General features: G+C 39.0%; 1 long non-coding RNA gene across 1 annotated transcript in view; it reads left to right on the top strand.

Moving 5' to 3' along the window:
- LOC109301745 overlaps nucleotides 1-12,092 on the top strand; it is a 37,552-nt gene extending 25,460 nt beyond the window's left edge. The window contains exon 3 of the long non-coding RNA XR_002098597.1: nucleotides 11,160-12,092. This is a non-coding gene — a long non-coding RNA (uncharacterized LOC109301745). The remainder of the gene's footprint in view (nucleotides 1-11,159) is intronic.
- Nucleotides 12,093-12,828: the final 736 nt, after the last annotated feature.

Raw genomic sequence — 12,828 nt, 5'->3', positions numbered from 1 at the left:
CCAAGATTGTGCAGGGGGGGGGGGAGGGGAGGGGAGAGGAGGGGGAAATTTTCATTAGAGCAGCGCTGAGAACCACTCTAATTAAAGCACCCGAAGCGTCTCATGTATCAGCATCCCCGCACTGAAAAATGGCTGTGGGGCGCTTTAACTAAAGCTTGTTGAACGAGCTTTAGTTAAAAGCACTCCTACCACCATTTTTCAGCACAAGGATGCTGATACAAGAGATGCTCTGGGTGCTTTAATTAGGGCAGCTCTCGGGGCATTTATACATGTGTGCCTGGAGTGGAGGAGGAGGGGGGTTGCTTTAATTAAAGTGGCTCCAAGAACCACTCTAATTGAAGTGCCCAGAGTGTCTCGTGTATCAGCATCCCCACAGTGAAAAATAGTTGTGGGGGCACTTTAACTAAAGCTCGTTGAATAAACTTTACTTAAAGTGCCCCTACTGCCATTCTTCTGTGTTGGGATGCTGATGCATGAGACACTAGAGTCTGCTGAAGTGTGAAGTACCACACTCCAGCAGACTCGATTAAATTGAGTTTGCTTCAACGCACTGTAATTACAGCACATCATAGCAGCCTTGGTGCACAAGTATAGGTGCCCTTTGAACTGGTCTAATTAAAGCGCCTCCACCCCCAGTCCCAGAGCACATGTATAAACACCCTAAGATATCACCCTCTCCTACCTTCTGTTTGACTTGAGGCTACCACACCTAACCATCTCTCTAATCTTCAAAGATGTCCTTAAAAAAGTCAAAACATTACCAAAGCCTATAAGGAATTGAGTGCAGTGACTGTCATTTTGCCTTGTTCATCTGGGTTCTGGTTCATGCTCATATGTCTTGGATTCAACAACTATACAAATCCATTGATAATAGCAGCAGCACACTAAACTAACTACCTGTTAATAATTAGCAAATGTTTAAAGTGTGTTGGCATACTTTTTTCCCTCTGTTTTCCTAGAGAATGTGTATGTTAAAGGGGGGAATTGAATGGGAAATCTAAAACAACACGTTTCAGTCATAAACAAGCAACACAACTATATGAACAAGACAAAAATCATTCCAAACATTTTTTTTCTATGAAACAACTCATAATTTAAATTTGCCAGTTCTCTGGCCATGTACCTGAGCACAGACTGCTTCTTGTAAGAAAACCTGAAACAGAGAGCACATTGAGAGTGTTTGGCTCTTTTGGAGTTTTACAGTGCAGAAGAAAAACCCCTACAAATCACACACCATGGGTTATGACATATCACCCATCCCTTGAACACATACAGAAAATACTCAAACAATTGCAACCCATACTAGAAAAAGACCCTATTCATAAAGAGATCTTCCTGGAGCCACCCATCCTAGTCTTCAAACAAGCACCGAACCTCGCTAACCTCATCACCAGAAGCAAACTTCCTCGGGCCCAGAACACACCAAATGGATCCAGACCAGGCCATGACAAGACATACAAAGCCTGCCAACACATCTCCATCGCCCCCACAATTACTACAGCCCACAAGACAGCCATCAGCATTCCCGGAACTTACAGCTGCACCTCCAGAAATGTAATATATCTCATCCAGTGCACCAAATGCCCTGAGGAAAAATACCTAGGAGAGACCAGACAGCAACTGTGCACCAGAATGAATGCACACTGGAAATCTATCAAAGGCAGGAATACCCAATTACCAGTGGGGGCACATTTCTCACAAGAAAACCACTCTCTTTCCAATCTCTCAGTCCTGATCCTCAAAGGAAACATACAAAACACTTCCCAGAGATGAGCCTATGAACTCCACTTCATCAACCTCCTGGATACTAAAAATCATGGACTAAATATAGACATTGTATTTATGACACATTATAACCCATCTGACTCCCCAGGTACTTCTCCACTATTCATACCCCTTCTCTTTCTCTCTCTCTCTCTCTCTGTCTCTCTCCCCCCGCCCCACCCACCAGCCTGTCTCTCACCCATTGACTCCTCAGTCTACATCTGCACTGATTGCCTATCTTGTATGCATACCAGCCCAGCCTCTGGCTTCTTTACTTTTCATTCCACCCAGGAAGAGCACACACCAACTGCTGAAACTTCTACAGCCTGATGAAGGGTTTTTGAACCCAAAAGCTTGCTTAAAAGTTGTTTTCCAACTATTTAAGTTGGTCTAATAAAAGATATCAGATTCACCCAACCAACATAGTTACAGGAACTAAGGGTAACACTTTTCTTTGAATAAGGTATTCACTGAAATTCTGTTAAAGAAATGATAGCTCTTCACTTGCTCCAATAAAATATTTTCAAGAAGCACCTGCATCCACTGAAGCCAACAAACCAAATATATCTTCAGTTTCAATCCACCTTTCAATTTAGTTATATTACGGATGATCTTAGGTCACTGACCTTCCACGCGAGCATTGCAGGACTGGGTATTGGATCTATGGGTTATGAGGGAGGAACAAGCTGAAGGAGAAACTGAAGAGAGTCCACCAGAAGTTACAACTGCTCATAGTTAATGCTGCTTGTAGTCCATTGGCAGGACTAGAGAGACCGTGACAGGATGGACCAATCCTTAGGGACCAATCCTCCTAAGGCAGAGGAAGCAGATGAGAAAAAATGAGCAGTGAGGAGGACCTGGCTCTTCAAGTTAACATAACTGTATACAGTGGGATTTTCCTGCTGGAATTAGGACATTCACATCACTTGCACTGCTATGAATTTGCAAATGTTTTGTTCAAAGGGATGACTTGTCGAGAGTTCAGCACTGTCCATTACTTTGTACAGTTTGAGATGTTATTTCCACCAGGAAAGGTTTTCCTTAAACAGATGGGAGACCTTTTTTTCCTGGTACAAAATTACCCATGGGAAGGGAATTACTCTTGCTGCTTACCATAAAAAAAAGAAACTTCTGAGGACATTTCAGAGCTTTAGAAGAAATGTGCAAGTCAATCTGACCAAGAAAGTCTCTGGTTTCTGATATTTAGTTTTGTTATAGCACTTAAATTTCACAGTCAATTAAACTGTGTTCCTTATTTCAGATAAGTTATTTGGGTATCTGAAAAAATATCTGCAACATATCCCTTGGTCATTGCCTATATTTTATGTCCATGGATATGATCATAATCATCATTCACCTCATAAAACCAAGCATGAATGTATAACCACCAGATTTGGTTTTAACAGGGTAAATAAAATGTATCCTAGATCTGGACTAGAGCCCATTTGAAGTCAGTAAAAAATTTACCCTTTGCTGGAGATGGCAGTGAGTACTGTAAGAAGTGCTGCCACAACTGCATAGATACATAGTAGTACATAGTAGTTTTTTCTACATAGTAGTATTTTCTTCATGTAAACACTGACTATACATTTTGCCATCATTTTAATTTATGCTTTCAGATTATTGATCAAATAATATATCATTCCATCAGTAATGGATCTTGGCTAAACATGAAGCCACACCAGGTTCTATAAACTTAAATGATCCCTGTGAACTAAGGGAGATGCAGAAAAGGTACATATGTGATAATTACAGAGCATGTTCTTTTGATGTGGCATAGTAAGGCATTTAAATTGTTAGTCTTTTTCTCTGAAACTTCTCTTTTCAATGCACTTAAAACAAAATTCAAGACTGATATCATATGAAGTTTAAGTACTATTTACAATCACTAGACCTCTTAAGTTTATAATTGATCATTTGGGTTCCAAACAATCCAGTGGTTTGGAAATGTTGAAAGAGAAAGACCCCATACATGTATAAATGAAAGTTCTGGAAAAGTTGCCAAATGTGGGTTAAAGTCTACAGGTAGTCTCTGGGACTTGATGCTCAGGAGGTTGGTAATGGGATACTGCACTTGTCAGCCATAGGTCACTGAGTTGAATCCATGCCATCTCAACAGAGATTGAAACTCATTACCACTTGGCATCTGTTCAGTGGCCTGGTGTGAAATGAGTTGTCAATGTCACTGCAGGTCCTAGCTAATAGGTCTCCCCAGGACAGTTGGCACCCATGTTAGCAGCCTCATTAGGGAAACCAAGGACTGAACATGATTGGAGCAAAGCAGGATAAAACATATTGTCAAGGCAGAGGAGGAAATTTTAGCCTACTACTGGTTGAACCAAACCTACTCTGTGGATAAACAGAAGGCCTTGGACTCCTTGCACTGTCAAATGAATTCACTGTAAACATCCTACAGTGAAGGCAGTTTCCTTATTGAAATATCATTTAAAATTAGGACCTGTGAATTTTCCAGTAGGGGAGTGAACTCTGTTTTGTACTGTACTTTGAATTAATTACAGACATCTGGAAGCAGGATATAACTTGACATGATCCTGCTATTTTACATTATATAATTTTATATGAATTCAAGCAAGTGCCTAATATTTTCATAGGACTTTTGAGCAAAATCTAGACATTTGTTTCTGCCTTCACATTCAGGTAAACATTCACTTGCATATCATCGTATAGAAGAAAAAAGCAAGGACAGAAAACTCCAGAGTTTAGGTAGGAGGGTACAATTACAGTTATCAGTAACTTATCTAGAAATGCAGATTGTGTGAACCTTTCCAAAGCAAGCATAAAAAAGGTAAACATGTTAGTAAGCAACACACAGAGATCCTACAATAACTTATGCTCTGGAAGTTGTGATTCATTTAGAGCACATCTTTCACATATTCCTACCCAAATAAAACAAGCAATACCATAAGGCATGGCCCAAATATAACACTATACAAATCTTTGTTTTCATTATTAAAGATAATGTTATATACAATATACATACACTGTGAAATAGAGTAAAAGTGCTGCAGGTTTTGTATACATGGATACCAAACCGACCAGTAGATTGGAAATACCTTAACAAGAAAGAATTTACGAAGCCTATTTTGTCTCAGTAAAATTGACAATGTTCAATATAGTCCAGTGTTATCGAGGTGAAAAATCAGGAAGGTCACCGATTTCAGGGGTTATCCATGAATCCCTATCAACTTCACATATGTGATTTTATTACAGTTTATCTGTAATCATCTGTGCAATCAAGTCATGTGACAGCTTTTGGACAGCTAGTGAGGTTGACAGCATATTAGGGACCACCTCCTACTGGGGACTATACCATGTTGCTGTCTGTTCTCCTCAACATGCCTTCAAATAAATACAACTAGTCCCCTTAGATAAATTCTCTCTCTCTGCTGCCAAAACCATTAAACATACACCTCTCAAGCCACCACACAACTTGTTGCAACAGTTGTTCCAGTTTTTCCACTGGGAAAGTCTAATTACTCTTCTAATATCTGGATAGTTTTCATAATTCCTACTAGGAAGAGGCAGAGAGAGATGAGGCAGAAGACAGGAAGATCTTCAGTCTGGTAGATCTGACTTCAGTGAGAGTTTTGCCTGAGTATGGATATCAGGTCCAAGCCCAGAACAAACATTCTCTCTGACATTGCTTTTTCATAAAAATTTGTAAACATTTAATAAGTCATATTGACCTGCATACAGTATCTAAACATTCCATCATTGTTCATGGCAGATGAAAGTAGATATTGTAAATATGTAAAATAATGCATTAGTACATTAACATAAATAACACTAATACATTGCAAAGCTTTGTAGAAAATGGAAAATCACTAATGGAATAATGTGCAGTTGGTTGATTCTTGGAACAGACACCAGTCATATATCATGCTACAATACAATTGCTAAGAGCAGCCGAGAACAACAAAATTATTTAAACTTGCTTTTATGGGCAGGATTAAATGATCTTCGAAGTACTCTGTGTCAAGACATATAACTTAGTTCCAAACGTAGCTAATGCAGCTTCCCATTTTTCATTTGCATGTAAAGAAGCATCAGAAGAACTTAAAATATTTTTGTTTTTGTGCGTTTAAGCCTACAAAAATGGCAAGCACAGACATTAACACTGCAGGAATCAACAACCCTCCTTAGTCAGCATGCCTCAGCCCAGCAGGGCAAACCCCTCTCTAGAGATGGGTATTATGCAGCATCTATGAACATTCAGTCCTTCATTGAAGTTGTCAATAAGGATAGCAATAGATGACAATACTGATTTTTCTTTGCTGGGATAAACACATGTTCTCAAAGAACTGGACTATTTATTTATTATATGGAGGCCTCTGAACGTGATGGCTTATGGTGATGGTAGCTTTCATTCACTACCAAAGTGGGCTAAATTTGAACAAAGTAATGGAGAAAACCTAATGCTTTCACAGTTCCTCCTAGAACAGTATAGCTCAACATTCATAGAAACATAGTGTTGGAAGGACCTCAAGGATCATACCTCCCAACTTCATGCACAGATGCAATATTCACTACTCATAAACCATCCTAAATATATGTTTATGCGGTCTCTTTTTGCAAACTTCCAACTATTTTCCAGTTGATCTACAGCTGTTTTACTGCAGTTTAAACTCCTTGTCTCATGTCCTGTCTTCAGTGGCAAAAGAGAACATTTTTCTCCATCACCTTTCCAGCAGACTTAAGAATATTTGAAAACTGATATCTTGGACATGCTCCGCTCCACCGTCTATCCTTAATCTCCTATTCTCCAAACTAAATATACCTAATTCTTTCAACCTCTTCCTAATATGGCTTGCATTCCAAACTCTATACAATCATTATCGCTTAACTCGGAGCCCTCATTGCCAAAATTTGCCCAAACAGAAAAAAGGCCCTGATTCAGCATGTTCCTAATGGTATTACCCACATTCTTAAGGTGACAGTGCTGTATTGAGGCCAAAAAAGTGCAACTGGACACAAATATGATTCCATTCCAAGAGCAGAGTCCCTTCTGTAAAATACGAATATGCAGATACATTGCATAGAAAGTAATGCAAGAGCCATACTCTGACATCAGATACACCCTGCAGCCTTTTAAATTTGGCCCTGCCTTTCTTATTAAGGAATGAAAATGCTTCAGCCAAGTTAAGATGACTTGCATACTGAAAGTCCTTGGCTGCTAATGCTGTTGATGCCAGATAAAACAAATAATAGAGCCTGAAGGAATGGAAATCTCTAATTCTTCCATACACTGAATTTATTTATGGTTCACTTGGCATGAAATATTTTTCCCCTTTGGCACCAAATGAGTTTTTAAACCAGAAACAAATTTTGATATTAAAAAAAGAGTCTTGGCCTGTAAAAATGACAACACAAATTAACAGGAATGCACACTTTCACACAGGGAAAGATGATTCATTAACTGCTCCTTCCCTATTGGAGAAGAACCCATTTTTGGCTTGTCCTCAGAGAGTCTGAGGATACTTATAATACAAGCAGCGTTTAGAAAAACTTCATTACACAGAGAAAATTCCAGGCTTCAATTTTTCTTCTTGAGAGAGTTCAGTGGTTGCTTTATTCTCTCTCTCTCTGTGTTTTTATACACAAAATTAGGTTCTAGCAAAGGAAAGTGCATTTATGCAAAAGCAATTCATCAACCACTTCTGTGCTCAGAATTCACTGAGGTAATTTAGATACTTTAATGGCAAGGTAGTTTAGGTAGGTATGCAATGAATGTTTCCCCCCAGCCCCTCCAAACAGCCAGCGTAATGGAAAATGTGTGCTCTAAATGAATCTTTTCAGTAAAGTAATTCTTGTTTTAATTATTTATCAGTTAGCAAATATGAAATATAACTACCTAGCAAACTTCTTTAGACTATCTTTTTATGTTGTAGGAGTGCTCTTATATTAGACAAAGTTTTATGCTAGCTGTAATTAAAAATGGATCGTAATGCAGTATGCTGCACTATTCTATCTTGTGACATTAAGTGTGTAGCAAGCTTCTACCCCTATGAGAAGACCCTTTGAATCCTTTATTTGCAATATTTTCACCATGGCCTTGACCCCAGTGATGTCAGACATATATTACATTGCCACTATAATTTACTGTTGACATCATGGATTAAATTTGTTGTTTCAGCTAATGCAACAGAGCAAGCAAGGTAGATTGTGAAACAAAGCTACCTACTGAAATACGAGGGTTGTCAAATATAAATTTACAAAAGATATTCAGACTGAGCACAGAAGACAAAAATAAATGGACAGAGAAGCCGTTTTTGACAGACTGCAAGGGGCTAGAGACTTAAACTTGAGCATTGTAAATCCAAATGTCACAAAAAACTGCTACGGAGTGTGAGACATGTCTATTTCTCAGGAATATAAATGGTGATATGAAACCAAACTTTCAAGATGCTGTGCATTTTTTAAAAGTATATCACTATTGCTTGATAACAAATTTAGGGATCTTTTCCCTTAGCTTTAAAAGCAAAAGAATTCATAATTTAAATCCAGCCACCAACAAATTAACAATATTTGGGGCAGCTAGACTTGAAAAATGGCAAAATGCTATCTTTCTCCATTTTCTTTATTCAGTAAAAATGCACCATCTTAGTTGATAAAGCATAACTTAAACTTTAGTGCACTGTGTCCAATTAATTAATGTATGATTATATGCACAGCTAAAAATACTATTGCCACCTCTTTTATGTCTCTGGGGAAAGGTGCTATATAAAAGTGAAATATTTTATTGCATGTATGTTATATTATTCACATAATTCAGGATGTGTTCTTTTGCAAAGGATTTACTGCAGTTCCAACAGTGATATAGTATGTTAGTGCCTATTGACAGGACTCGATTAAGCATGACATCCAAGAATTCTGGATGGCTAGAAATGCTGTCACACGTCCACTTACTGTATCCTGTAGAACGTTCTGTGATGCTTTTAAAAATTCCAACTCCTAAAATCATGAAGAAAATAACAAACTGCAAATACAGGAAGAAAATGCTAGCTGGGCCATGCAGCTTAGAGATTTCTAGTTCTCAGCCTGAATCAGCAACAAGAATATGCTATCTTTATTTTACAGCTTTTGGGAATAAATCTAAACATGAGGAAATTAAACCCCGACTCTATGACCTAAATAAATTGTCAAAATAGATTTAAGAGGAACATACTTTGGAGTAGTCACAAGACTATCAACCAAGTAACTGTGAACTACCAAAATATGTAAATAGGGCAGCACTGTTTCAGGAACTGTGAAGAGACATGACACCTTTTTGTGAGATAGTTGAAATAACTGAAAAGTGACTCACGTATTTCAGACTGACTCCCTGTGGTTAAAATCCAGTTATGATCCTCCCAATGCACTGCTTTCCTTTGTCAATAAAGGTTCTGAAGTAATGTATAGAAAGAAGAGCACCTACTCCTTATGGGCCCAAGTTTTTGTTTCTTCTGTACCCAAATTTCCATTGATTTCACATACATATTACATGCTTAAACCAGGTTGAAGAAATGTAAAGTTAAGATGAACATTTCAGCTTTTCTTACTGTGTCCAAGACATTATGAGATACAACTAAATGATTTATACCATCCAATCTTTCAAAATCTCTCATACAGGAAAAAAATAGATACTTAAATCTGCTTTGTTGTACTGATAGTCACAGCTTCTTTCAACCTTTATATTAATTTTTTTCTAATTATTCCTATTTTTTAAAACATTTACACTGACACACCTGGATAGTGGGTATGGCATGGCTAATATACCCTGATATGTCATGTGATGTAATTATTATGTAACAAATCTGTCATAGTTTCATAGATGTTAGGCTCTGAAGGAACCTATTAGATCGAGTCCAACCCCCTGCCCTGGGCAGGAAAGAGTGCTAGGGTCAAATGACCCCAGCCAGGTGTCTGCCCAATCTCCTCTTAAACACCTCCAAGGAAGGGGACAGCACCACCTCCCTTGGCCTCATGCAATCAGCAAAAATCACAAATTAAGTAGGTCCCTAGACATCAGAAGATTGTACTTGTAGGGTGCATCTACAAATGCTGATTTAAGGCGCATTAGCCATTTTTAGGGTGCGTTAAGGGCACATATCTACACATGAGCACCATTAATGCACGTTAAGAATGGCAATTTTAGGCCATTTGTGCCTAAATTTGATACCTAAAAGACAGTTCACACACTGTGTCAATGTGCCTTAGCACGTGGACATGTACACATGTGCCTAAATCACCTTAATGCACATTAGGCAAATGCGCATTAAGTTAGGCACGTATAAAAGCATGTATAGACATGCCTTTAATGAATGCCATGGGAGGGGCAATGTAGTCCATCAGTACTTTTAACTAAGCAAGAAGTATCTGCTAATGTGATATGTTAGCATAAAATGCAGAAACACATGGGGCTGGTAAGAAAAAGAACATATTTTCTTTTTTTAGAAGTGAGCAAAGGTTATCCCCATTTACACATCTAGTGTAACTATAAAACAAACAGGTCCCATCTTTAATTTACCTTTTCTACCTCACTGAATAGCCTAGGTGTTAGAGAATTGTGTTCAGATGCATTCACCAGACAAAAAGTGTTTCCTATTATTAATGGCTGGAGGAGCCCTCTGTGTAATCAAAGGGCACAGCTGCAGTGATATACGGCCACTGACAAACCTAGAGATCTTTCCTTCTCAGTGCTACGAGCCTACCAGCTAACAGCAAGGAACTTCCAGTGCAGTATATCTGCAAGATAAATAGCACAAGATATGAATATATGTAGTGCTTACAGTCTTGAAAAGTATTGTTATATCCCCCACATACAATCATTCTAAATATGACTTGGGTGCATTTTTCACAATTTTAGAGCTATTCTTGCTGTTTGTAAATAGAAATAGTTTCTGAGCAGAGATTTAAAACCCTCTAACTGTGCTGCTTTCTGTGGTCTGATTTGGAAAACTGGTGCCTCCACAACTGATGTGTCAGCAGAGAAGCTTTCCTGAGATTCATAACCTTCTTTTACAATGACAAGCAACATGGCACTTGTCTTTGAAAGGAATTATCTAAAGAATATACAAGAAATCATTTTTATTTTGTTGATCAACAGTGTCAACATAATCTAGAGGAAGAATTCAGACTCTTTAAATATGCATCTGTAAAAAAGGAAATTATTTCAGTTATTTTATTAATTGTTTTTGGTTCTAAATTGCTATGGCATTTTAGCCCTTTGGGGTTTTTTTAAGTCATGCATGAAATGTATTAGTATTTTCATATGCTAAGAATGTATCACAATTAATACACAGACTAGGAAAAGAATATATGAGGAGATTTCCAAAGAAAAGCAAGACTTAAAACATTTGACTTATATAAAATGATGTGTTCTTTTTCTTTTCTAGACTTTCATTATTGTTGGGATATAGCTGTGCTTGCCATTCAGATTTCCATGAAAAATAAAAAGTGAAGCACTGAATGGGCAAGGCCAGCCCTTTCATCAGATCAATGGCAGAAACATGTCCACACATACAGAGGAAGTCAATGCAGCTCTGTGACCTTTTCATGAACTTTCTAAGAGATGCAAAGATCATTCAAGAAGGCAAAGGTCAGCATTCATGCTGGTCACAAACAAAAATCCGATTTAGCCATGCATTGAAAGATAGTTTCTAGTCCCCCTGTTTATTCAAAAATACACTGATAAAACACTTTATGCATGACTGCAATATGAAAAATTTAGCAGTTTAATATTTACAGCATTAGCATAGCCCAACTCTGCTATACTCATTTGCTTATTTATCAGAAATTATGCAAATTATGCATGATATGGGTCATATGTAATGTATCTACCAAAGCAAAAAAATAGTTTTAATAGAGGAAAGGAAGAGACCAAATTGGAGGAAGGTCTTGAAATGCAAAATAAACACAGATATCCTGCTTATCCAATTTATACAAAAATATTACCAGATATGTTGCCCAATATGCTGCAATACCTTTGAAGAAAAGCATGAGTTAAGGGTAAGGTAACAGTAAACAGAAAATTCGGTCTCAGATCTAAATTATTTTTCTGTTACAAATTTCTGCAGTATTTGGTAATAATAGATTAAGAATCTTAAATATAACAGAGCTAAAATAAAATACATAACAGTATAATTGTGACAAAGGCATCTTCCAGGCCCGGTATTAGTATGGCCCCGCTTTTGTCTCTGGGCAAACCACCTGCCTTGCTCACCTGCCATGCCTTGTTGATAAATGGTTATGAGGTCAAATAGGTAGAAACCTGCCCTTCGTGCACCCAAAAGACTGTGGGTGATCAGTACGTGCTCCTACAATCTGTATATGTGTCCCATGCCTCACTGATGTCTCACCATGTGATGATACTCCGGCTCAAGGCCAGGCCAAACTGGGCACACAGTTGTATCTTTATCATACTGCCTGCTTTGGGGCCACACACACACCACCCCTCTCTCACCAGGGCCTCTTGCATTCCACTGACTCTCACCTGGTCTCTTGCATACTGCCTATCCAGGCCACACTCACTCTGCCCTACTCTGTGCAGGTCCTCAGGCTTTTCTCTCCACCCCTTGGTCAGCCCTGGCATGGTCTTTTGGGCCTCTCCTGTGACCCTCACTGGAATGGGAGCAATTACTCAACTATGGGCCTGCTTTACCCTGGCCCCTCACTGGACCACTATGCCCCTCTCTCAGGCCACAACTCTACCCCTTTACACTAGGGCCTGGGGTCTTCCACCCCTTATGACTCAGCCGCTCCTCTCTGAGCTTAACTGGCCCCACAACTCTGCCCTGCAACTCTCAGGACCTGGGGTCTCTCACCCCCTTGGGCTCAGGTGCTGCTCATTCAGCATGCCTGGCCCACCTCCAGGGTCCAACACAAGCTACTCTGCATGCCTGCCCTCCCCAACTCTCCTAGTCACCCACCCAAAGACAGGGGCAGATGTTTAGGTGCCCCAACCCACCTTACACCAGGGAGGTGATCAGTCATGGTATTTATGTAGTCCTGCCCTGCCACAGGCAAGCCCACCAGGCCTCCCTATCCCAGCAGGGTGCAGTTTTA

The sequence above is a fragment of the Gavialis gangeticus genome, unplaced genomic scaffold, assembly GCF_001723915.1.
Source record: "Gavialis gangeticus isolate Ggan-Ray unplaced genomic scaffold, GavGan_comp1, whole genome shotgun sequence".
Classification (NCBI taxonomy): domain Eukaryota; kingdom Metazoa; phylum Chordata; order Crocodylia; family Gavialidae; genus Gavialis; species Gavialis gangeticus.
The sequence above is the reverse complement of the archived record's forward strand: the minus strand, read 5'-3'. Positions and strand labels throughout refer to the sequence as shown.